We start from the raw sequence: 23,294 nt of genomic DNA, 5'->3' as shown, positions 1-23,294 counted from the left end.
AAATCCATATCTTGCATCACACTATATGCACCATATATTTACATTAATTATTATGAAACTTTGTAAAAATAATCATTATAAAACTTATTATGAGACTTCATGAAAACAATAGTTTTAATCTCTGTAAAATTCTATTTTATGCAAAGACTAAAGCATGAATACTAGTTATTTAAATTATAGATTATATATATTCATATATGGCATGGGCTATTCTCTCGTTAAGATCTACAAAATATAATAATTATTTTTCTCTAGATTTGGTGTTTTTTTCTACTTTTGTCCCTTGAAATTAACACGAATACATATTGAAATTTTTGTAAAAGTATGCTATGTTTTTGAAATTTTTAGAAAAAGTAAAAATTATAATTTGTTGGGAGGATAGTTGCATCATAGATATAGATATAGATATAGATATAGATATAGATATAGATATAGATAGATAGATAGATGGATAGATAGATAGATAATTGTAGATTATAATAAAAATAAAAATAATATATTATGAAATTTTCTATTTCATTTTTTATATAATTTGTTTAATCATATTCTAGTATGATAGAACAAGAAAAGATGGCAGAATAAATGCAGTCAATTAGAATTATTTAGAAATGGTCTTAATACAAATAAATCTAAAATTATCAAGATTCATTATTATGAACTATAAAAATGTATATATGTCTTTAGAAAATATATGTATAATAAAAATAAAAGCTATCATTTAAAATAAAATAAAATAAAATCATATAACTTACAAGCATTGACACTTTAATTAATTTAGATCTATGTTGAATAGAATTTTATTGATAAAAAAAAGTTATATTAATTACCTTTATAATATTATAAATTACTTTACTTAAACCGACAAGCTTTTCACTATAGACATCGCCCACTAACAGAAAGTCGTCCTACACTGGGAAAGTTGTCTTATACTTAGAAAGTAGTCTTACATCAGATACATAAAAAGGAAGCTACTAATAGAAAAAAAGGAGCTACCAAAAATAAAGGGAAGTATAATAAAAGAACAAGAAATACTCTTGCATTGCTAAAACTATATTTTAGCATATAAGGCCATATAGGTACTTTTCTCAAGTTGCTTGTAGGAGTGCCATGTGACCTACCATAGAGCTATTACGTTGGGCTTGTTCCTTGCTTCAGAATGAGACATTGACATGATTCGATGCATGGTTGTAAGGGAATTTGGCCTACACATAGTGCAATATTCTCTTGTTTCTTATTATCTTAAAAAAAAATTGGAACACAAGATTTCAATAATATTTGACAATGGAAGGAGAAAATTAGAATTCTTTTGTGGGAAGCTATTGATGAAAGGCATGTTAAACACAACCACTACCAGCATTGAAACCTTGGTAGTATATCAAAGCTTTCTTTCTTGCACAGGTGATTTGTACTACTAATTTCTATCCTTTCAAATTTAGTTTCATCATCAAGGGTTTCTTCCACTCAAATTCTTAGTGCATGTTTTGTTTGATTTGGGCTAGCTTAATAAATCATGGTAACATGCAAATATTGTTATGTTTTTCTATTTTGAAGATCAGTAAGGCATATGAAAGGCTAATACTCAAAGCACATGACAAGTTTTCAAGCTTTAAAGATTGAGTATTGTTATTTAATTTTTAATACCAGTTCTATGCACAAAATAGTTGAAATGAACACAATAACATTAAATTTCTATTATTCTTTTGTAAAGGACTTTCATATTATTCAAGGGTTTGTATTAGGATTAATTTCATTTTTTTGGGGACATGATGCAAGCTTCATATTAATTATGCTAAATTGCATTTACTTTTGGATTATTTAGCCTCGTTCAAGATATTTTTTCTGTAATGTTCTTTGTTAATGCAATAAAATAAAATTACCTTCAAAGGAAATATTGGACATAATTTTCTAGTTTTCAGGTTCTGAACTATCAAATGCTTCAATTGAATTAATTTTTTTATATTTTGAAATGAAATAAAAATCTTAAAAGCATCTTCTATTCATTGGGTAAAAGTCATTTCCAATTTGTGTTCTAATTCATAATCTGGATGGAACAAATAGGTTAACATTTAACTATTCTTGCTTCAACACTCTACTAATAATAGAGCAAGAAATGTCTATGAATTTATTTAAAATATATGTGTATACCTTTTGAATCAATATTTTATTTCCTATGAAAAAACTATACATACATTTACAATCAACATTTTGTACTCAAAAGCTATTTAAATATACACACTAAATATATTTATGGCAGTTTCTTTTGGTTTATTGTAAATTAAGGAATTTTCAATTTACTTAGTAAATTAGACTATTTGAAGTGTCACTGTATGCATTAAAATTAGCTATTTACATTAGCTGATACCTTTTCTTTCTATTAGGCTACCAATAGCATTTAATAATTTGTGCTAGGCACACTATACTACACTGGCTTCTTTTCTTGGAATCACGCATTAAGTACTGGGTTTTAAGGACTTCTTCACTCTAGCATTTATCATACCATTGAAATGATTATTTTCTTATATAGTTTCTCGTAAAATGTAGGAAAATGTACATTTGGATGCAAATCAAAAAGTGTAAAACATTGCATAATTGGTTTAATCTTTGAATTAAATTGTTGTCTAATAAAATTCTCATAAGTATTGGATTTGAAGGGTAGGTTTGGTTAGAAACCCAACCTGGAAAAAAATAGTCATGAAAGTGAAGATGTAAAAATAATTATTAATTGATAAAGATAAATATAATTAAAAAAATTAAAGAGATAATGAGCTTTGTGTTTTTTTCTATTAGTTGAGTTGGGGCTAGTAATAAATAGATCCACAATTGCTAGTATGGAACTCTTCTAACAACTAGGAGCTTATGACAACTCTTCTTTTTTGCCATTTTTTTAAGGCAAATTATACTTGTTGCCTTCTTCCAAAAATACATATTCATTTATATGCAATTTTTATATATTATAGTGGGCACAATATTCATCTACAACATTTAAATCTTATAGCAGCCACAGAATAGTATTAAGAATAATTAAATCAATCAATGATGGAGGAGATAAATGTTACCAAAACTTAATGAAAACATATTAACAACTCAAATCCAACTTATCTTTCCTAGCCAATTTTGTTGGTATATTATTTGAACTTCTTGGTTGGTTGAACTATTTGTTCCTATATGTTTTGATTGAGATAATATTAATTTATGATTTCTTTTCATTCATATATGTTTAACATTTGTGAGGAAAATCCCTATCCCTAAGACATCTGTTTGAGTATGAAACTTGTCTGATTGGAATGGTTTTTCATTTTAAAATAGGGCAACAGTGCAACTACATTCTTTGCACTCTGTTTTCATCATGTTAAGGGGTGAATGCCAAAATTGCATGTACATAGGTTGTGCAACTTAGTTTTTATCAATTTGTGGGATAAAAAACTATTTTTTAATGTCAAACTAGCTGTGTATATAGAGGAAGTGGTGTATAAAATCTTTGTAGGGTCTCTTCCAAAGAGTTTAAAAGGCTATGATTATAGACTTTAAAATTTGTGGTTACTCACTGGAAAATTGACATTACATTTTTTGAGAGGAAGGCAACTATAGCTCTTTTCCTCTAATTTGGACAACTATTTAATTTGGAGAATAAAGTAGTGTAAATTGTAAAGAATAATTTTGACAATAAAGTTGTGTAGTTTGTAGAGAATAGTTAGATTCAAAATTTCTAGATTTGACTATATTTTGAGCTATTAAACAAATACATTTGATTACATGAACCAATGTGAAGGGCACCTTGATAGTGTTGAGTTTCATAATTTACCTGCTTGACCCTAGGACCTGTGAGGTACAAGTGCTAGTATATCATATTGTCACTTTTATTTATTTTTCAATTTAGAGTTATAACATTAAGTTTTGTTTGTATGATTAAATAATACTTATGAATTTCACCTACATCATCTTGTATAGTTCAATTCATCTAGATAAAAAATCATAAAGAGTACACTCAACATGTTGTTTTAACCAATTATATTGACAATGAAAATATCAAATTATGTATAGTTTTATAAATTGACTTATTTTTTTTGTTTAAATTAAGTAAATATAGGTAATAAATTTTTTATGGTCAAGTTTTAATATTCTAATCAAGAACAATTAAAACATGAAAAACTAAAAAGTGAAGCTTGACCTAGATGAAAATCTTCATATATCCATATTTTTACTAAATTCTAAAGCTTGGAGTGCAAACCAACCCTAACTAATGTTTCCCTAGTTCATGTGCCTTCCAAATAGGTTATATTTTTATAAGGTCAAATGAAGTTTCTCCTAGAGTCTCTTTAATCATGTGTGTGTCCATTGCCCTAAGGTCTCAATTAGCTAATTGTAAAAATTTATATTCTTGATGTCTCCACTTGTCTTTGGCTCCATCCAATATTCAAATTTTTAATAGATGATATTTAAAAATTCATCAATTTATTGAAAAATTTAAGTTTGAGATCTATTGATCCTTCGCTGTTGTATTCCCAAGGTATCTCACTACTTGAACCTATAGTAAAAAACCAATCACCAAACAAGGAAAAGAACATGTTTGAGTCATGAAAAAGAGTGTAGATTTAGTGTGTACAGGAGATATATGACCAATTCTTGTCCTAATTGTAGGTCATCTATTGTGTTGAGCTGAAGAAATTTTCTTATTAGAATAACTGCTCATTCAAAGACAAACTATAGGGTTAGCGCCCTGTAAAGCACCATGAATTATTAGCTTCCTAAGGGAGCTGATAATGCTATTGGTTGGATAGAGGATGCATACAAAATTCTTGAATAAATGTTAAAACCAAGGATAATCACTTGGGCTTCTCAGAAACTACCTCCAAGTTGATCGATACCATGCCAAATTGGAGCTAATGTACTGTGAGCTATGAACTAAATGCACGGTAGGAAACCAAATTTCCATCACCGCTTTCCCTTAGATGTTCTCACATAATATTTTAAAGCATGGCAACAATTTTATTGAATGCCTCAACCTTGGTCATGATTGTTGCAAGAGAAAGGCATGCACAATGGGAAACCCATTATTTGTTAACAAAATACTTCCATATTCTTAATAGAGATCTCATTGCCTTAAAAATAATATATGTGCAAAATATAGATATGTTTATTGGTAGACTTGTAAGGTTGTTAATTGTTTGACAAGAATGTAAGTGGGCTTTATTATTCTAAATAGACAAGAATGTATAACATAATAGACACTACTTGCAAATAGAGTAAAGTTGATGGATAAACTGACTTTGTCAATATTTATAACAAGGCTCATTAAATATCTATACTAACTAATAATACATTTTATGGATAGAACATGGTCAATTCATCCATTTCATAATGTATTTCTTCTCAATGATAATAGTCGACAACCATAGAATTGAGATAACACCAAAATTATACCATAACTTTTGTATAGTTTGGTAGTATAAGAAAAATAACAATCATAGTTACATGGGCTATAATCATACACAAAACTAAAGAAAGAACACTATAAAAAGCAACAATCAACTTTAGTAGAATAGATGGGCAAGGGCTAACATTTGTATCCATTTCTATAGTCAAGTCTTTAAACCAATTTTACAATCAACCAATGTTTTCCATTGAGAAATAGGTTCCAAAATACAAAACAATTTATAAACAAATAAAATGATAAAAAGGGATTCCCAATTGGAAAAACTCTTCCCCTAACAAATCTAGGTACAAATGTTCAATAGAGCCATTTCCATATGATATTTTTAATTATACATTATTAGGAAAATTTTCTTATTTATATGATACTTTAGATCAAATATTTATAAATTATATCATCTACCAATCACATAACTCACAATTAACAAATACTAATGTTTAAAACTTTTGAATTTTCCTCTAATATAATTTTCCATCTTAGTTATTGATTAGGACTACATAATTAATATCAAAATTTGACACCTAATATAGGGTTCAAATATTTTTCTACTATTACATGTTTAAGAGGCATCTACTTTGATACAGTTTGAAAACATTTTTGTATTACAAAAGCATTTTATAGGGTTTGCCAATTTAAAATATAAGTTTCCCACATTTATATTTAATTTTTTTTGGCCCAATTTCTATATAGTCGCAATGGTGTTAAAAGTAATTATTCTTACGAGATGCAATGTCCATTTCTTTTGACTTTTTGATCCCCTCAAATACATTACATAAAGCCTACCTTGCTATCAATGTAACTATTTCACCTTGTTGGTGCAAGTGCTAGTTTTGATAATTTGTAGTAAGAATTTCAATTTTAATTTTCTTGTACTATATTTTATAAGCACATTAAGAAGAATAATGAAAAGGTTGATATTTAAACTATAAACTTAGAACCTATTCAATATTCTTCAAATTTAGAACATATTCAATATTCTCTTTATTATAAACACAATATATTCTTTATTTAGAATGTATAAGAACTTAGAATCTTCTTATTACAAATACACTAAAGAGAATGTATTTGAATCAAATATATTCAATGTACAAATAATGAAAACATCAAAAGCTATACATAATATAATTTATCTAATAAAGTTTTTTTTTTTTAAATTAAGAAATATTTTTTATAATAATTGTTTTCCTTGAATTGAAAATTTAAAACATAATTTCATTTTATTAGTACTTGCCAGAGTACTATTGTGAACCATTTTGAATTTTATTCTTTAAGTAGTGATTAAATTTTTACGTTTCTACAGTTAAAATTAATTGATTTTAACTTTTTTTATCAAACTAATATGTTGCATAAGCATAGATGCAAGATTTTTACCTTTACAATTTTTAGAAAATATATTTCTAAGATTTGATTGGGTGAATTCATTTAGCTCTTATATGGGTCCCATTTGATGGATTGTATAATTATTTTTTATTAAGGTGACTATAATTTATTTTAAATATTTTTTTGAATGTAAATGGGTTGATTTAGATTTTAATATTTTAATATTGTATTTTCAAATAATATAATTTTTTTCATTCACTTAAAAATATTTTCAAAATGATATTTCTTATATTATATACTAAAAAATAAGAAAATTAAATTATAATTATAATTAATATCATTATAGAAAACTATAAATATATTATGTTTTTATTAATTAAAATATTATATAAATTATAAAAAATTTATTAAATTAAAATTATATCTATATAAAAACTAAAGGTAAATACTTGACCACTATGTGGCACTAGTTAAAATTTGAAGTCTCACAGCTTTGTAACTTTGAACGGAAGTATTTTTCAATTAATATATATGAATTATTTCAAATTTATAATAAACACTATGAGTATGATCTTCATTGATATGATCGTGAAATCAGAATCAGTAGACAGTCAACTTTCTTTTCATATGGAATTGGCCATTAAATGTGTGGGTCCAATCGATTATGCCTGTCATCTTCATTTAAATAGACACAGGATTCTGTGATCCCATTTATCACTGAAGACTTGACTTACTCTCATTCATCGAAAATGGATGGGAGTCGTCAAAATGGAGTGTGGTCAGTGCGCTATGAAATATTTTCTTTATTTCATTCTCCCTAAGTCTTCTGTTAATTGAGATTCCTTAGAAACATGTCTTACTTTTTACGTCTTCCACTTGGTGAAGGTTATTTGAGCATTACAGTTTACTTTGGACTCTGCATATTTAATCCAATAAGGAAATGAAAAGAAGTAGCGAACTTTTGTTGGTTGGGGGATTTCGCTCTACAAGGGTTTCTTACATCATGCAAAAATTCAATTCTCTTGAGTACGTCTCTTCGTCTGAACTTGCCTTCTCCAGGCAACACTTGTCAAACTGCATTTATTGTGGGAGTCTTTAGGCTTTTTTATCATGGCTCTGGCCAACGATGACCCAGTTGTTTCTCATGTGCACGCTACTTCTTTGGACTACCATGGTGCTGCCTCCAAACAAATGCCCGCACAAGTTTGTCCCGAAGGTCTTTCACAAGGTAATCCTAATATTATCCTTCCTTTGCAAGAATTTGATGTTGCATGTGACTGGTTAGAGCATGACACCTTGATAGGGTATTTTGTGGGTCGGAATCCTCCTGAAGCTATGCTCAAAGAATAGGTTAATAAGAGCTAGACCCCTCATGGGGTCCACCTTGATGCTGTGCAAAACCTTACCAAAGGTTTTTTTTTAATTTTTCTTTGCCAACCCGTCACAAGTAGGAGCAATTTTCACTAACGGCCCTTGGTCTGTCCATTCTTCTCTGCTTGTTTTTCAAAAATGGTCTTGAGACTTTACTGTCTTGGTGATAAAAGGCTTAGGGTTCCAGTGTTTGTTGAGTTGTTAGGTTTACCCTTGCCATGTTGGCATTGCATTGAGTCCATTACCCAAACCCTTGGTGAAGTTGTCACCAAGGAACCTGAGAAATTCTTTAATGCTCACCCTCAATGTCGTGTTTGCATCGAAGTTGATCTTTCCAAGGATCTTCATGATTTCATGGAAATACAAATTAGGGTGCAGACCTTCTCTCAGAAGGTGCTTTACTTGAACCTTCCTAACACCTATTATAGGTGCTAGTCAGTGGAACACAAGATTCGAGATAGCCCCTTGGTTACCTCCAGGGAAAAACCCATGCCTAAAGATGTGCTTGTCAAACAAGTCGAAGGGAAAAAAGAAGGTTGGATTACTATTGGATGTAAGGGCAAGGCTGCCTTGACCCCTTTTTTGCAAAAACAATCTTACGTGGTAGTTTCCGCTATTCCTCCTATTCCTATAGGAAGGTCTACACAAGCTAGCATGGGGATGCAGGCAATTTCGACAGTTCATCCTCCAGGGGTTTCACAGGTTTCAAACCTTGCTAGCACGCAGGGGATCAAGGCTACCGCTAGGGCTTCTACCTTGGTTGGGGCTCACGCTCCTCTTGCGGTCTCTTCCATTATGCCACTAGCAACATGACATTCTCGCAGTCCTCCTAGACATGTAGAGGTACCAGAGATAAAGCGATAGGCCGTATGTTCAAAGGATTTCCCATCTGAATTTCACCTAGCTCCTACCTTCTTGCAAAATAGCTACTCCTCTCTCGAGGATGAGGATGACATGGAAGAGTTCTCATGAACTGCCTTTCATGGAATGTTCGAGGTCTTACAGATCTCACCAAAAAGTACTATGTCCGCAATACTAGTCATAGACTTGGTAATTTGGATTTTTTGTGTCTACAAGAAATTAAGATCTCTGGTTTTATGCTTCCTGTTGCATGCTGTGTCATTTGGCAGGATGACATTATGTTTTCCTCACAACATGATGCTGGCTGAGGTGGTGTAGTTACTCTCCTGTCACCTCGCCTTCATTCTGCTATTATTTCACACGATACTAACCCTCTTCATAGAATTGTTTAGCTTTTACTTTCCATTAACAATCACTCTTTTGGAGTCATTAATGTTTATGCTTCCAATGACACTGTTAAAAGAGCCCAGTTGTGGGCTTGGCTAGCTAACAATTTGCCTCCAGCTACTTGGCTCATGTGTGGGGACTTCAATATGGTAGAAGTGGCCTCTGACAAAGAAGGCATTCTACCTTTTCGTTGGATAGCTAGGGAAAGAGCAGCCTCATACTACATGCATAATAAATTGGGCTTGATTGATCCCAACACTAACTGCCACCAGAGTAGTGGGGTCTGGCACACTTGGTCCAACTTTCAAGCTAGCCCAGATTGTATATTAAAACATCTTGATTGTGCCATGATCTCTGCGCGATCTTTTTTCTCCTTTTTTGAGGATCAAGATTTGTCTGTCATTCCCCTGTCAGATGTCACTTTATCTGACCACTATCCTATTTATTTTGGTATTACCTAGCAAACAATAGTCCCCAAGGTAGCTAAGTCTCAGTTTTTCCTCAACACATTAGTGCTGATTCATTCTTCCACCATCTCACATATCCAACGTGTCTGGAATTTGCAGCCACGTCCACATTCTTAAAGGGGATGGATTCAATGGTTGAATGATGCCATTGCCAGAACTGCACGATTCTTGTGCATATATGGGTGTCAAGTTGATATATTCTGAAAAAGGGCATATGCAGCTAACACCCTTGCCCTCAGAAAAGCTTCTAAGGCTCTCACTCTCAACCCCTTTGATTTGGATTTGCAAGTTCAGCTTGCCAAGATTCGACATGAAAAGCAAGTTGCTAATAACTATGCTACCCGTGGAGCTCAACTCAAGGCCTGTCTCCACTGGTTGGAGGTTGACGACAAAGCCTCAAAGGATTTTTTTCATGCTCTCCATGCTCGTCATACCAAAGTTAGGATTCAAAAACTTAAACAGGCATGATTGTTCTGTCTAGTCTCCCCAACATCATGCAAGCATTTGTTCATCATTATGAGAACATCTTTGCTTCACAGGGAAATTCAGTTGCCCAGGAAGAAGCTCTCCAAAAATGCATCTCTATTACTCCAAACTGCCTTGTAGGGGAGTAGTGTGCTTTCTGTGAGCAACTTCTTTCCCTCAGCAATCTTAAAGAGGCTGCCTTTTCTATGGTAGATGACAAATCCCCTAGGTGTGATGGCTTTCGTTGTGAGTTTTACAAAAACCTCTGGGAGAAAATTTTCCTTGATCTGCACAAAGTCTATCTTGAAGCATATCATTCTAAAAGTTTAGGATCTGTTGGCGCTCAAAGTTGTAGCACAAATTCTGAGCACTGTTGAGAAATTTGAGCCCTATAAACGCTTTCAAATGCCAATGTACCCGGCTATCAAGTTGAGGCCTAAGAGGTGTTCAATGCTTCTAGCACCTTCCATTCAGCCTGTCTAAGTGGTCCATGAAGTTAAATTATCATTCTGAGCCATTTTGTAAAGTCTTGTTTTGAGCTAGCTCCAAATTTGCAATTCTGCCCAAGTGTCAAAATGTGTATAGTAGCCCACTTTGTCTTTGAATATATTTTACCCAATAATGTTTCATGGACCACCACTTTGGGGATATTTAGTACGCATATCAAAGAATCTATGTTCCAAGTTTCAAGTCATTTTGAATCCGTTTGACTAGGTTTTGAATCCCTCAAAGTTGGTTAGTTACTGTTTTCGTGCATTTGCACTTTGCACATAATTTTGGGAAGCTCTGTTTGACAAGTTATAACTTTTGACTAAGTGACCAAAATTCTAAAATTCCTTTTGCATTGCATTTTAGATGTCATAGACTTGTTATGTTTCAAGTTTTAGCTTATGATGAATCTCTTTCCTCAGTTTTCAAATGCGATTCCAAATGGAATTTCTAACCTTTTACTAGTGTCATAAAATGCAGATTGATTGGAACTCTTGATTCATGATAACATAACTTGAGATCCATGATTTCCTAGATCAAATGGATTGTACCATTGTATTGTCCTCTGAAAATACTTCAAGTGTGTCAGTTTTTAAGTCTTGATGAATTTGTCTGCACACTTTTCCAGGTCAATTCCATTTGCAAAAATCACTTTCTGTTAGTGTTTCCAGTTTATAAATTCTGAGTAGCTCACTTTGACTGATTTACATATGCATCCTATTATTCATCATGAGCCCAAATTGTAGATTCATAATTTCCTCATGACAGAGAACCAACGTCCCAGTTTTCGTCTTCCCAAGTGTCAGTTTGCCTACTTTTTGAAGCCAATTCCGGACCAAATTTAGTGTTTTCTGACATGTTTATCTGCAGGTGATTTTAAGAGGTCAATTTTGACAATGAATATCTTTTGGCTCCGAATTCGTCATGAGACAAGATTTGACATGATACAACTATGCAGAATAGAGAATTAGTGTGTCAGGTCTCAGAGCCTAATCAGAGGTTCCAGTCAATTTTTGAGGCTAGTCAATGAACCTCCTAGCATTAAATTCACAGTTTGCAGATTCTATGATAAAATGAATTTGAAATGTTGATTCATCGATCGAATTTGATTCTAATAAGTCTCATATGTTTAATGAGTCAATTTTGCAATTCAGTTGTCCGAAAACGAAAAAAATTTAGCCGAACCCACTTTTAAGGCCCGACTAATTTTTCACCTGATTGATAAAAAATGATGGGTTTGACAAAGTATCAGTAGTGGTGAATTTGATTTCATGTAACCAGTTTAGAAATGATAGTTGAAATAAGTAGAGAGGGCTAGATATGATAAACACAAGTTGCTACTGTGTGCCATTGACCCATTTGAAAACCTGATGGTCAAACCTGCACAATAAATGAAAAGTATATCTGCATTAAAGTGAAACCTTCGGTCTAGTTTGCCTGATGAAATGCCTACATAGGTCTCAGACAAGAGGAACAAACTTTTAGTTGACAAAACAACATGGTGGCTAGATGAATGCCTTGCTTTGCGACCTATTATGAAAGTCTAAAGAATTTGTTCGGAGCTTTGAAGTTTTAGGGGCTTTGGAATTGTTCTTCGGGTTTACAAGTCAATCTGGTGAGAATTTAGATGTAATGATAGGAATCTTGCCAGAGGATAAACCATGAGGTATCAATGGACTTGGCTTACCAGAGGAGGTACTACAGAGAGTTGCAGCTGGTGTTGATATTTTTGATAACAGATATTCCCATTTTGTCAACTATAGGAGATTATACTATGACATTTCTAGTTAACATGGACAATAATGACACATAAGCATTGCACATGGAATTAAGTAAAGTGGAGCTAATTCATCCAAAATTAATCCATTTGCAACAATATATAGAAATGACGCCTTGCCACTCATGGAAGACTACAATAAGGTTTTAAGAGTAGGCAACCCACGCAAGGATGAAAGCACATGGTTAAAAAATGAAAGACCCTTAGCATCTAGACACCCATGTACAAAGAGCCACGCCAGCAAGAGATCTTCCAGTGCTAGAAATTATTCCCCAAGTTTTTTGCAGAACTTATTCGTCTGATTCTATTAGTATCAAGTGGTGGCAACTTTGCCCTCTCACCAGTAGTAAGATCATTATGTTGTTCTGGTTAGAAGGAAAAGACCCCTTGTTAATAGCTTCTACATCCTCACTAATTTTAGATGATGTAAGGGTATCCATTGCACAATCCTTTCGTGTGACTAGTAGGGATACCATTGAGATTCGCCTTGTAGGAGGAACAAATGATGTTCTTCGACTTTTTGTGCATATTGAAGCTCTACCTGTTCTTCTTGGCATGGGTTTCTGATGATCACAGAGCTCAGCATTATTCTCTTTCTATTCCTTGGAATAAGCATCAATCATGACATTCCTCGGGAGAATCTCAGTATCTTGTGGCTTCCCTCCACTACAATCCAGGGTATTGTACCTCTATCTATTTTCAATCAGAGGATCTAAGAGGTTGACCAAGTCTCTTCTTAATACACTGGCTTCATTGATGTTCTTAAGATGCATTAAAGGTTGCTTTTTAGATGCTAGAAATGAAATTCGCTGCCCTTACTCAGAAGATCATGCCAATAAAGGAAGTTCACGCCTTTTTAAAAGAACAATTGCAGAGATCTCCACGCCTGAAGAAAAAGGCAGAGGCAAACAATAGACTCATGCAGCACATAGCCAAAGTGCCAGTCAACCTAAAAAAGGAAGAAAAACGTCCACGCAAATAAAAAAAGTAAGCCAGCTACAGTATGAAAGGAAAATGCCAAAGGAAACAGAGGCATGACTTGTGAATTGTGAGATCCTTGTTTACAGAAGAGTCTCCATGTCCAACATGAAGATGCCAGTCAAAGAGACAGATCGTAGTCTAAGCCACCATAGAGGAAGCTGTGGCAAGAAAAAGGGGAAAGCAACTTGCTAGGAGGAAGTGTTGTTTTAATGTGAAGTTTTTGGTGCCATAACAATCCCAAAATTTGAGCATGAGAAGTCGTACCATCTTGAAAGACCTCAACGCCTAAGGAACATTTTCAAATATTTAGTCCCACATATGGGCCACGAAAGGCTTTTATATTCTATAAATAGCAAAGCACACAAAGCATTAGGTGTCTTATGATAAGAACTTTTTTGAAGGTAAATTTGCTTGTGCATAGGGCCCATGTAGCCGACTTGATGATATGATGTCAATTGGTGGGGACAAAGTTCAAATTTTAAACGAAAGTTGAAAAGCACTGACATGGAAACCTGTGCTAAGATCATGATACGTGGCAAGATCGATGGCACCCACAAAACTGCAATAATAAGTTGCACACTCAATAAATAATGCGAGAATGCACCTGGGTTCCACGTGGCAGTGGCCCCAGGGCACACGATGAGGTGGAAATCAATAGTGGATTAAGACTAATGCGTGAGATCACGCCACATGGCCCAAATCAACGGCTGGCGCATGCCCACTTCCTGAAGATGCAAGCTAGTTAAATATTGCAGGAATGCATAATTGTGACACATGGCATGTCAGTACACCTAGAATAGCTGGTGATGTGGAAATGAGGTGGCACATGTCGACCAATCACAGAGCGCCACATGGTGCTGGTCAAACACAGTTTGACCCCAAATTCAGAGATCTGAAGAGAAAATTGGTAAATAATTAAAAAATTAAATTAAATTTATTTCTTTCCAAACTACAGCGTGCACGAATTTTTAACCAAAAGGGGCTCTAAAATTAAAGAAGTTTCAGACTTGAGTCCTTTACCAAAGGAGTGATTTTCAAACCGACTTTTTAGGGGTTTCTGGTAGGCAAATATAGCAATGTTATATATCGCCGAAATCGTAAGAATCAGAACTTTTTGATTCTGAGGTTAGTTTTTGCACAAAATGCTATTGGTTCAAGCTACATGGGGATTTGTCTCAGGTACCTAAATTGCAACTATATTCAGGTAATCAAAGTTCACGACTAATTTTTAACATAATAATGACTTGAATATCAGTAAAAGGCAGTAAAAACTCAGTTTGGCTCAAAATTTGTTTAGTTTCAGTCAGTAAAAACTCAAAAATTCACCAAATTTTCATAAAGCAAATCAAATATTTTGGATGCAAAAAGAGTTTTCATAATTGAACCAAGGATATTTTAAAGTTTGTTACAAGAAATGATGAAAACAAAATCAGATCAAGAGGGAGAAGATGAGAAAGATGGTTTTAACCTACTGAGAAGGTTTTCCAAGTTGACAAGTGTCATGTTCAGATTCAATCCAAGAAATTGCTTCTTTCCTATATCTTTCATTCTTCTTCTCATTTGTAGGGGTTGGCAGTTTGCTCTGGGCAATACCAGTAGGGTTCCAGTTCTACTGTTGTAACCAGGGTTGTTGATGGTTTTGCTTCCTATCTGCTTGAGCTGAGCTCTAACAGTGAAGGCCAGACACCTGTTCATGGGAAAATTTTCATTTCATGTCATGTATTGTCATTCTGAGATACTGGAAATTGATGCTAGATTATGTGAAGTATCTTGAGTTACATTTTGTGTTACCAGTTTGTGTATTTAATCTTTCCAAGGATAAATACAAAAGGGGATTTACATGGTTTATCTGTGTTCTCTAATTCTGTCTCCATTCTTCATGTGTTATTAACTTTGGGATTAAATGGATAATGTTCATTTGATTTGAGGCAGCTTGGATGAGTTGAATGTCAGATTTTTGTTGCTTTTTACTCAAGCAGTCAAGTAAATGCTTCATCGTTCTGGTAGGGTTTTTTGGTGCATGAAGGAGATATTGCATAAGCATGGGATTTGGGTATTTTAGTTGACAAATTTGATTGTAATGCAATCTAGTTAGGTCATCTTGCTGGTAATGACTCCATGTTTCAAGGGATAAGGCACTGATCACTAAATCAGATGCAAGTTGATATGAAGGTTATTTGCACAAATCATTATTAATCAAAATCATTTCAGTATTTCATGTTTTATAGTGGGCTGAAAGGAATTAACCCACACTCAACTTGTGAATATCATAGGATTTGCAATTTTCTACTATAGATCTGAGTAATTACATGAGTAATTAGGAGATATAAGGGTTTTTATCTACTTTGAATAGATTTAGGAATATGTTTTGCACTGGTATGATATTGATTGAATCTTAGGTCCACCCACCTAGGTTTTGCAGAGCCTGAAGTAGAAGAAGGGTCATGCCTTATAGTTGGCCTATTGTCAGAAATGTCATGTTGAAAATGAGAGTTAGTTGCCCCTAGATATATTAGTTGCTCAGTGGGATGATTGAAAACCCTCTAGTGTTTTCAAACACCAACAGGAGCCATTACAAATAAAGGAAATATTACATTCATACTTAAGGCTAGTGATCTAAAGGATATATGCAACTGGAGGCCCATCACCCTTCTGAATGTGGCTTATAAGATAATTGCCAAGGTACTCTCTCTCAAAATCAGGCACATGCTACCTCTAATTGTGCGGCCTAAGCAAACTAGCTTCATCAAATCCAAATACATTCTTGATAAAATTATTGCTATCTGGGAAGGGATGGAATGGGCTCACAAGTCCAAACAGAAGGTTATCTTTCTGAAGATAGATTTTGCCAAAGCCTATGACCGCATTGAATGGCCCTTCATCCTAGCTATGCTCCAGGCTTTGGGATTTGGTCCCAACTTTATTCAATCCATGGAGATTATTTTTGGTGATGCTAATTCTTGCATTACCATTAATAATTCGCAGTCTGAGGCCTTTGGGCTCTTTGGCTCCATCAGGCAAGGGTGCCCTTTAGCTCTAGTGCTTTACGTTCTTGCTGCTGAAGAGTTTGGGTACCTACTTGCTCATTCTATTTCCTTAGGATTGGTTCGTGGTATTGCCTTGCCTGATTCTACATCCCAACTTGTCAATGGTAATTTTTCTAATGATTCCTTCCTTACTCTTCTTGAAGACGAGGAAAGCATCAACAATGCACTATCTTGTCTGGAGACATTTTGTCAAGCCTTTGGCTCTACCATTCAATGGCATAAAACACTTTGATACCGCCAATCCTTTTCGCCAGCTCCACCCTGGCTCAGCCAGTTTGAGTGGAAATGGGTCGCTCGTGGTGAAATTTTTCACTTTCTTAGCATCACTTTTGCCTTTCAGGCTTCACCTTTGGAGCTTTGGAATGTTGTCCTTGCTAAGATTACAAAAATGCTTGATTACTAGATTACCAAGTCACTCTCTCTTGCTGGTAAATTCCAAATTTGTTCTAAGATTCTGGCGGCCACCCATGTTTATTATTCTTCCTACTGGGCTCCTTCCAAAGCTTCCTATCTTAAACTAGAATGCCTACGCGGATATTTCCTCTGGGCTTCTAGTTCCGATCATCATGGATTCTACAGAGTCGCTCAGGATTTTTGTTGCCTACCAAAAGAATCTGGAGGCCTCAGTTCACTTTCCACTAAAAGAAAAGGCCTTTCTCTTTGTGCCAAGTGGATCATTCGAGCTATTACTAGAGACGAAGCTTGGAAGATTCTGGTTCACCATTGCATTTCTTCTGCGTTCCCTGTCAATAGACCTGCGTGGAAGGGGATTGGTTTTCAAACCCTTCTCATCATGTGTGAACTTGTTGTCATACATGGCTCATTTGTTCTCAAGAGCATCTGGAAAGCTTGGGAGGCTATCAAGCCTTGGCTTCATTGGGATGGGGATGACTTTTGTAATGGCCTCTCCTTGAATCAATAGAATATTTGGTGGTCTCCCCTATTTTCTATTCAAGGTAATCCTCTTTCCAAGACCCAAGGCACCAGTGCTCTTCATTTTTTCAAACATGGCATTAGAACTGCCAAAGATCTCTTCTCTAGAGTCACTATAAGTTTCAGGACTTGGGAAGACATGCAGGTTCAGTACCGCCTTGTCCGTTTAGATCGGTAGCCTTTTGACATATTGCTTTCCTCCATCCCTATACACTTGGTGCACAAGGTGGGAATTCAGTCTAGTCATCCTTGGTGGCATGACTGGAAGTGGTATCTTGACACTCTATTTGCCAACTACAAGCCCAATAAGGGATACTGATGGCTTTCACCCCATCGTCCGATGGTAGACATGCTCAACAAGAGATGGCATTTGCAATCTTCACTCTCTCAATGGCGAAAACATTTTGATACCATTTGGTGCACTATTACTGAGCCCAAGATCGCCCACTTCGCTTGGTGCCTTGCCTTTCAAGGTCTTCCCCTGGGGCGTTGGCTCAAGCACTTTGGGGTTCCTAATCCCAGGTGCCCCTTCTATGGTCAGCCTGAGTCCTTTCTTCATATTTTTTGGTTTTGTCAATGTGCACAAAATTACTGGCACTAGATTCATGATTTTTTAAAGCCCTTTAGGCACAAACCATTTTCATGACACATGATCTTGCTGGATGATTCCCCTAGAATTCCCATAAAATACTCCCAAATCTGGCATACATTCAGGATGGAAATTTTGTTTACTCTGTGGAAAGATAGAAATATTGTTTTATTCACAAACATCTTTTTGGATGTTAACATTGCAATGTACACTAAAGCTTGTATTTGTAACAATGTTATTATGCAAATACGGGTGCAAGCTAACAAAGTTGCCCTTGAAGTTGCTCACCTACAGGAGCTGCTCAACCATTGGGGCAATGCCCCTTGCACTATGGCTCGAGTACCTCTAGATGCCTCGGCAGACACCTCGACGCCTTGTGGCCGTCGCCAGCGGTGCCACTCCTCAAGCTGCCACTCGCACACTTCGTGCTCGTAGGCTTCCTGCCACCACTCTCCCAATGGTGGGGCTGGTAGCTAGAGGCGCCACTCTATCTCCCCACCTTGTTGTGGCTCTGGCTGGTCCCTGACTCCTCCTCGTGCTCATCGAGATAATGTTGGCAAATGGCCTCACTTGGCGCTGGCGATCTCTCCTCCGCGACTTGAGGTCAAAGATGTGGAGGCTGCCACTAATCCCCCTACTGCTGCTGCTCCTAATGACGGTTGGTCTGTACCCAGCCTGCCCCCCAATCCCACCAATGATTGGGGTTTCAATGACAAAGATGATCCTCCCCACTCAACGGCCATTGCTTTGGCAGGCTGAGGTTGCTATATATGTTTTTTTTTTAATGAATAGTTTCTATTTCCGGCTGATGCCGTGTGTTTAGATCCAGCTTAGGCCGTTTGAACTCTCTCGCGGAGTGATCTTGTATCCCCTGACCCCTTTTGCATGAATTGTATTCTAAGTATAATTTTTTAATAGAACAAGACTATTCATCAAAAAAAAAGAAAAGAAAAGTAGCGAACAAAATTTACAGCAATAATAGTCTCTTGATTTATCTGATACCTAATGACAAAATCCACCACGGTATTCTAGAATTTACTGGGGCACTAATCTTGTACTGATCTTTCAGACATTGCCTTTCAAAATTGATGGGGCTACTTCAGCCATCTCGGTTATTGTGTAGCCTATTCAGAGTCTATTTATAGAACTCGAAAATATGCAATAAACACATTCACCATCTACACCCTTCCTCGATGGCAATTAAGCATTTGTTCTTAGCCATAGTTGCAAGTATTGCAGCGCATATTTGCACTGGTGTCAATTTGGATGTTGGCAATACGCTTCAGCTGGGGGCTTCGCTCACTGGCAATCAAACCCTCATTTCCAAGAATCAAACGTTTGCATTGGGATTTTTCAGTCCGAATGGAACGAACAATTGGTATATTGGCATCTGGTATGCACCAATCTCTCAACGGGCCATTGTTTGGGTGGCTAATAGAGATAATCCTGTCAAAGGAATGCCCGGCGTTCAGAACATTTCAAGCGACGGTCATCTGAGATTGTTTGATAGAAATGGCCTGTCAGTTTGGTGGACTGATAATGGGCAAAGAGCATCCCAAGCAGTCATAACGGACTCCGGTAATTTCATTGTGCTGGGTGACTCCCACAATGAGTCTGCGATTTTTTGGGAGAGTTTTGCGCATCCGACAGACACATGGTTGCCTGTCATGAAGATGTGGAAAGGCATGGCCCTCACTTCGTGGAAGAGTTCTTCTGATCCTGCAAGTGGCCTCTTCTTTTTCCGAATGGACATGTCTCCAGGAAAGACGCAGATGATGATGTTCTTTAACAGCACTGTTCCATATTGGTCCAGTGGAGAGTGCATTGGGCACAACCATTTTTCTAATATTCCAGAATTGGAAGATCAGAAGAAAGTTCAAGCGTCTTGTGTGACGCTTTCTCCTTCAAGAATATACATCAATTTTGGCCTAAACCCGATAGAACATATGGTCACGGGGCGGTTCATGTTAGACGAGAACGGTGAATTTGAACTCCACTTCTGGATGGACGATGATAGCTGGAGTCTAAGATGGTCGTCATACTGAGGTCAATGTACTGACTATGAGATCTGCGGGGCGTATGGAGTGTGCAATGCGAATGGTGTGTGCAGTTGTGTGGAGGGATTCACGCCCAAGCACGGCTCTCAAGGGTGGTGGTCAACGGGGTGTGCTCGGCGAAAACCCCTGCAATGCTCTGAGAGAAAGGGCACAACAGATGACTTCTTAGAAGCCAAGAACCAATACTTGCCTGAAAGGAAAGCTGTGTTTATCAATAACGAGCCAACCGAACAAGGCTACCGAAAAGCGTGTCTGAGCAATTGCTCGTGCACAGCCTTTTCTTTGGGTATTTCTGTCGATCCACCAGTCTGTAGATTGTGGTTTGGAGATTTATTCGGAATGAGCATGTCATCAAAGGGCCAATCCGTCTTTGTTAGGCTCGCAGATTCTGAGATCCCACAGCTGATTTCACAGAAAAGCAACAAAGCCCCTGCATCTAAGGTTTTACTTTGTGCCGCCGCATCTTTTTTTTGCTGTTTCCGCTCTCCTGTTGGTAGCGTTTGTTCTGTTGAAGCGCCCAAGGCTGTCGAAGAGAAATCTTGGAGAGGAGGTTTCAGTGTCACTAAGAAAGTTTAGTTATAGAGAGCTGAGAATCGCAACGAAGAATTTCAAGCATAAACTGGGCAGCGGAGCATTCGGCTCTGTTTTCAAAGGAACTCTGCCAGACAAGACGCCTGTTGCTGTTAAAAGATTAGAGGGTTACACGCCAGCAAAAAAGCAATTTCGCACTGAAATAATCACCACTGGCAGGATACAGCATGTGAATTTGGTGAGGCTCTGGGGATTCTGCGTAGAAGGCAGTCAAAGGCTACTGGTGTACGCCTACATGCCCAACGGCTCTTTAAACTCCTTCCTCTTCTCTAAATCGGAAGAGGTCGAGAAGGTGTTGAATTGGAGGACCCGATTTCAAATCGCGCTAGGTACTGCACGAGGATTAGTTTACCTGCATGACAAATGCAGGGATCGCATCATTCACTGCGACATCAAGCCTGAAAACATCCTTCTGGACAGTGACTTCAGCCCGAAGGTTGCTGATTTTGGGTTGGCAAAGCTGGCGGGAAGAGATTTCAGCTGAGTACTGACGACAACAAGAGGAACTCGTGGGTACATGGCTTCCGAGTGGATCTCTGGCCTTCCTATCACTCCCAAGGCTGACGTGTACAGTTATGGCATGACGTTGTTGGAAATTATATCAGGCCGAAGAAATCTTGACATAACGGTGGAGGAAAGCAGATTGTACTTTCCTATCTGGGCTTCATCTCAGATTCAGGGGGGAAACACAATAGGCCTCATGGACACAAGGATAGCGACTGTGGCGGATATGGAAGAGGTGAGGAGAGCCGCTGTAGTGGCCGGGCTCTGCATTCAAGATGATGAGAATGAGAGACCGAGCATGAGTGAAGTGGTGAAGATGTTGGAAGGAACAATGGAGGCTGGTGTACCACAAATTCCGAGGTCTCTACAGCTTCTACTAGGTGTGGTTGGCACCGACAACGATATCTCAAGTCAACATACATTCGTATAAATTGTTTCCCTACATGTAAAGTAGAAGCGGTTTGTGAAGAGAAGGGATTTAAGATAGATATACATGCTGCCACAGGGAAGGGACTAAGATAGATATACCTGCTGCGACATCATCGAACTGAGAGGAATCTACTTGCTGTCGTGTTTCTAATTAAGACTATGAGCAACTTCATCTATGTGAGAGGACAGAATAAATGTAGCCTAGATAATATTTTGCAATGTTCCTTTTATCGTTCATATAAGTTAATGACAGTGTACATTTTCAAATACAAATTTTTATAATACAAAGTTACTTCTGTTGGGATACAAAGTTTAACACTAGCATGAACTTTCATTTCTCCATTTTTTTTCAAATAACTATTTAAATGTTAATCAGACATTTGAGTAATTTATGAAATTGTCTGTTAGAGTGTGGATGTACATAAGTTTTGCTGAACCACAATGTTTGTTTCTCATCTTTGTCTATGTTGATTTTAATATTATAAGATTCTCGAAATTGTTATTATAGATATCAAATGTTTAAAAGCAATAGACAACTTTTCTAATCATACAAGTATTAATTTATTTCATTATTAATTAATTAATTTTCTATTCATTCACATTTAAATGTGTGTCATGAGATCTTTTTGGGAATTAATTAAATAACAAAAAAGATTAATTAGTATGTGAAAATTTATTTGATTGCAATACTCCATAACATTTATAAAAGTCATTTGCTTTTGAATGTCCCCAACTACCCCTCTTCAAAATCTAAATATAACTATGCTACTTGTTGAGAAAAAAAAAGCATAGAGAAACAGTTACCTCAAATGGCTTCCAAATCTAGCACATATTTTTCACTTTATCATTGTATTCATTTTTATAGGAAACCCCAAAATGATTTATAGTCATAATGTTATTCGCAATATTTATTGATGGCTAATTTTGATAGATTAGTAGAGGAAAGATTCTAGACCCATTAAAAGACCACCATAAAGGAAAACACGATGAATCACACTAGAAATGTGATTAAATAACAAATAGGAATATAATAGGTTTTAGAACAAAGTAGGTAAAAAGTGCTAAAATTAGAGAAAACGAACAATGGGCTAATCCATAGCAACTTCTCACTACTTGCAATGAGCCATGAGTATATTGTTTTGTATAATCACATAATTAGTAATATACAATCATATATGACTATATAGATATGTGTTGGTTAATAGTTTGTCTTCCTTGGATTTAGGTTTATATCCTAACTCTTAATGTGCCCAATGTGGTGAAAGACAAAGTTGTTAGCAACATAATGGATTAATGTAGGTGTTCTATCAAGAACCCCTAAATTGAAAGGTACAACTCCCTTGTGTGCAAAGATTTGCAATGAATATTGTTTTTGCTAGATCAACAAGTTTCAAGGGTATTCTCTTAACCAGAGAGCAGAAGAGGTATAACCATATTGCTCAATAGTTCAAGCAATCTAGGTAGATTTCAAATGATGACTCACAACTTCCAAACCTATGAGCTCATATGAGTAATTTTAAAGCTCTTCTAACACCTAAATGTAGTTTATTCTATCTGCTGAATGTAAGATGCGAAAATACAAGACTATATACTGA

General features: G+C 35.9%; 1 pseudogene; it reads left to right on the top strand.

The window, feature by feature from the left end:
• The first annotated feature begins 19,311 nt into the window (after positions 1-19,311).
• LOC149536593 (G-type lectin S-receptor-like serine/threonine-protein kinase At2g19130 pseudogene) lies at positions 19,312-21,797 on the top strand (annotated as a pseudogene).
• Positions 21,798-23,294: the final 1,497 nt, after the last annotated feature.

The sequence above is a fragment of the Cupressus sempervirens genome, chromosome 10 (genome assembly GCF_028749045.1).
Source record: "Cupressus sempervirens isolate cs-2001-9-10 chromosome 10, ASM2874904v1, whole genome shotgun sequence".
Lineage (NCBI taxonomy): Eukaryota > Viridiplantae > Streptophyta > Pinopsida > Cupressales > Cupressaceae > Cupressus > Cupressus sempervirens.
This window is presented reverse-complemented; position numbering and strand designations above follow the sequence as displayed.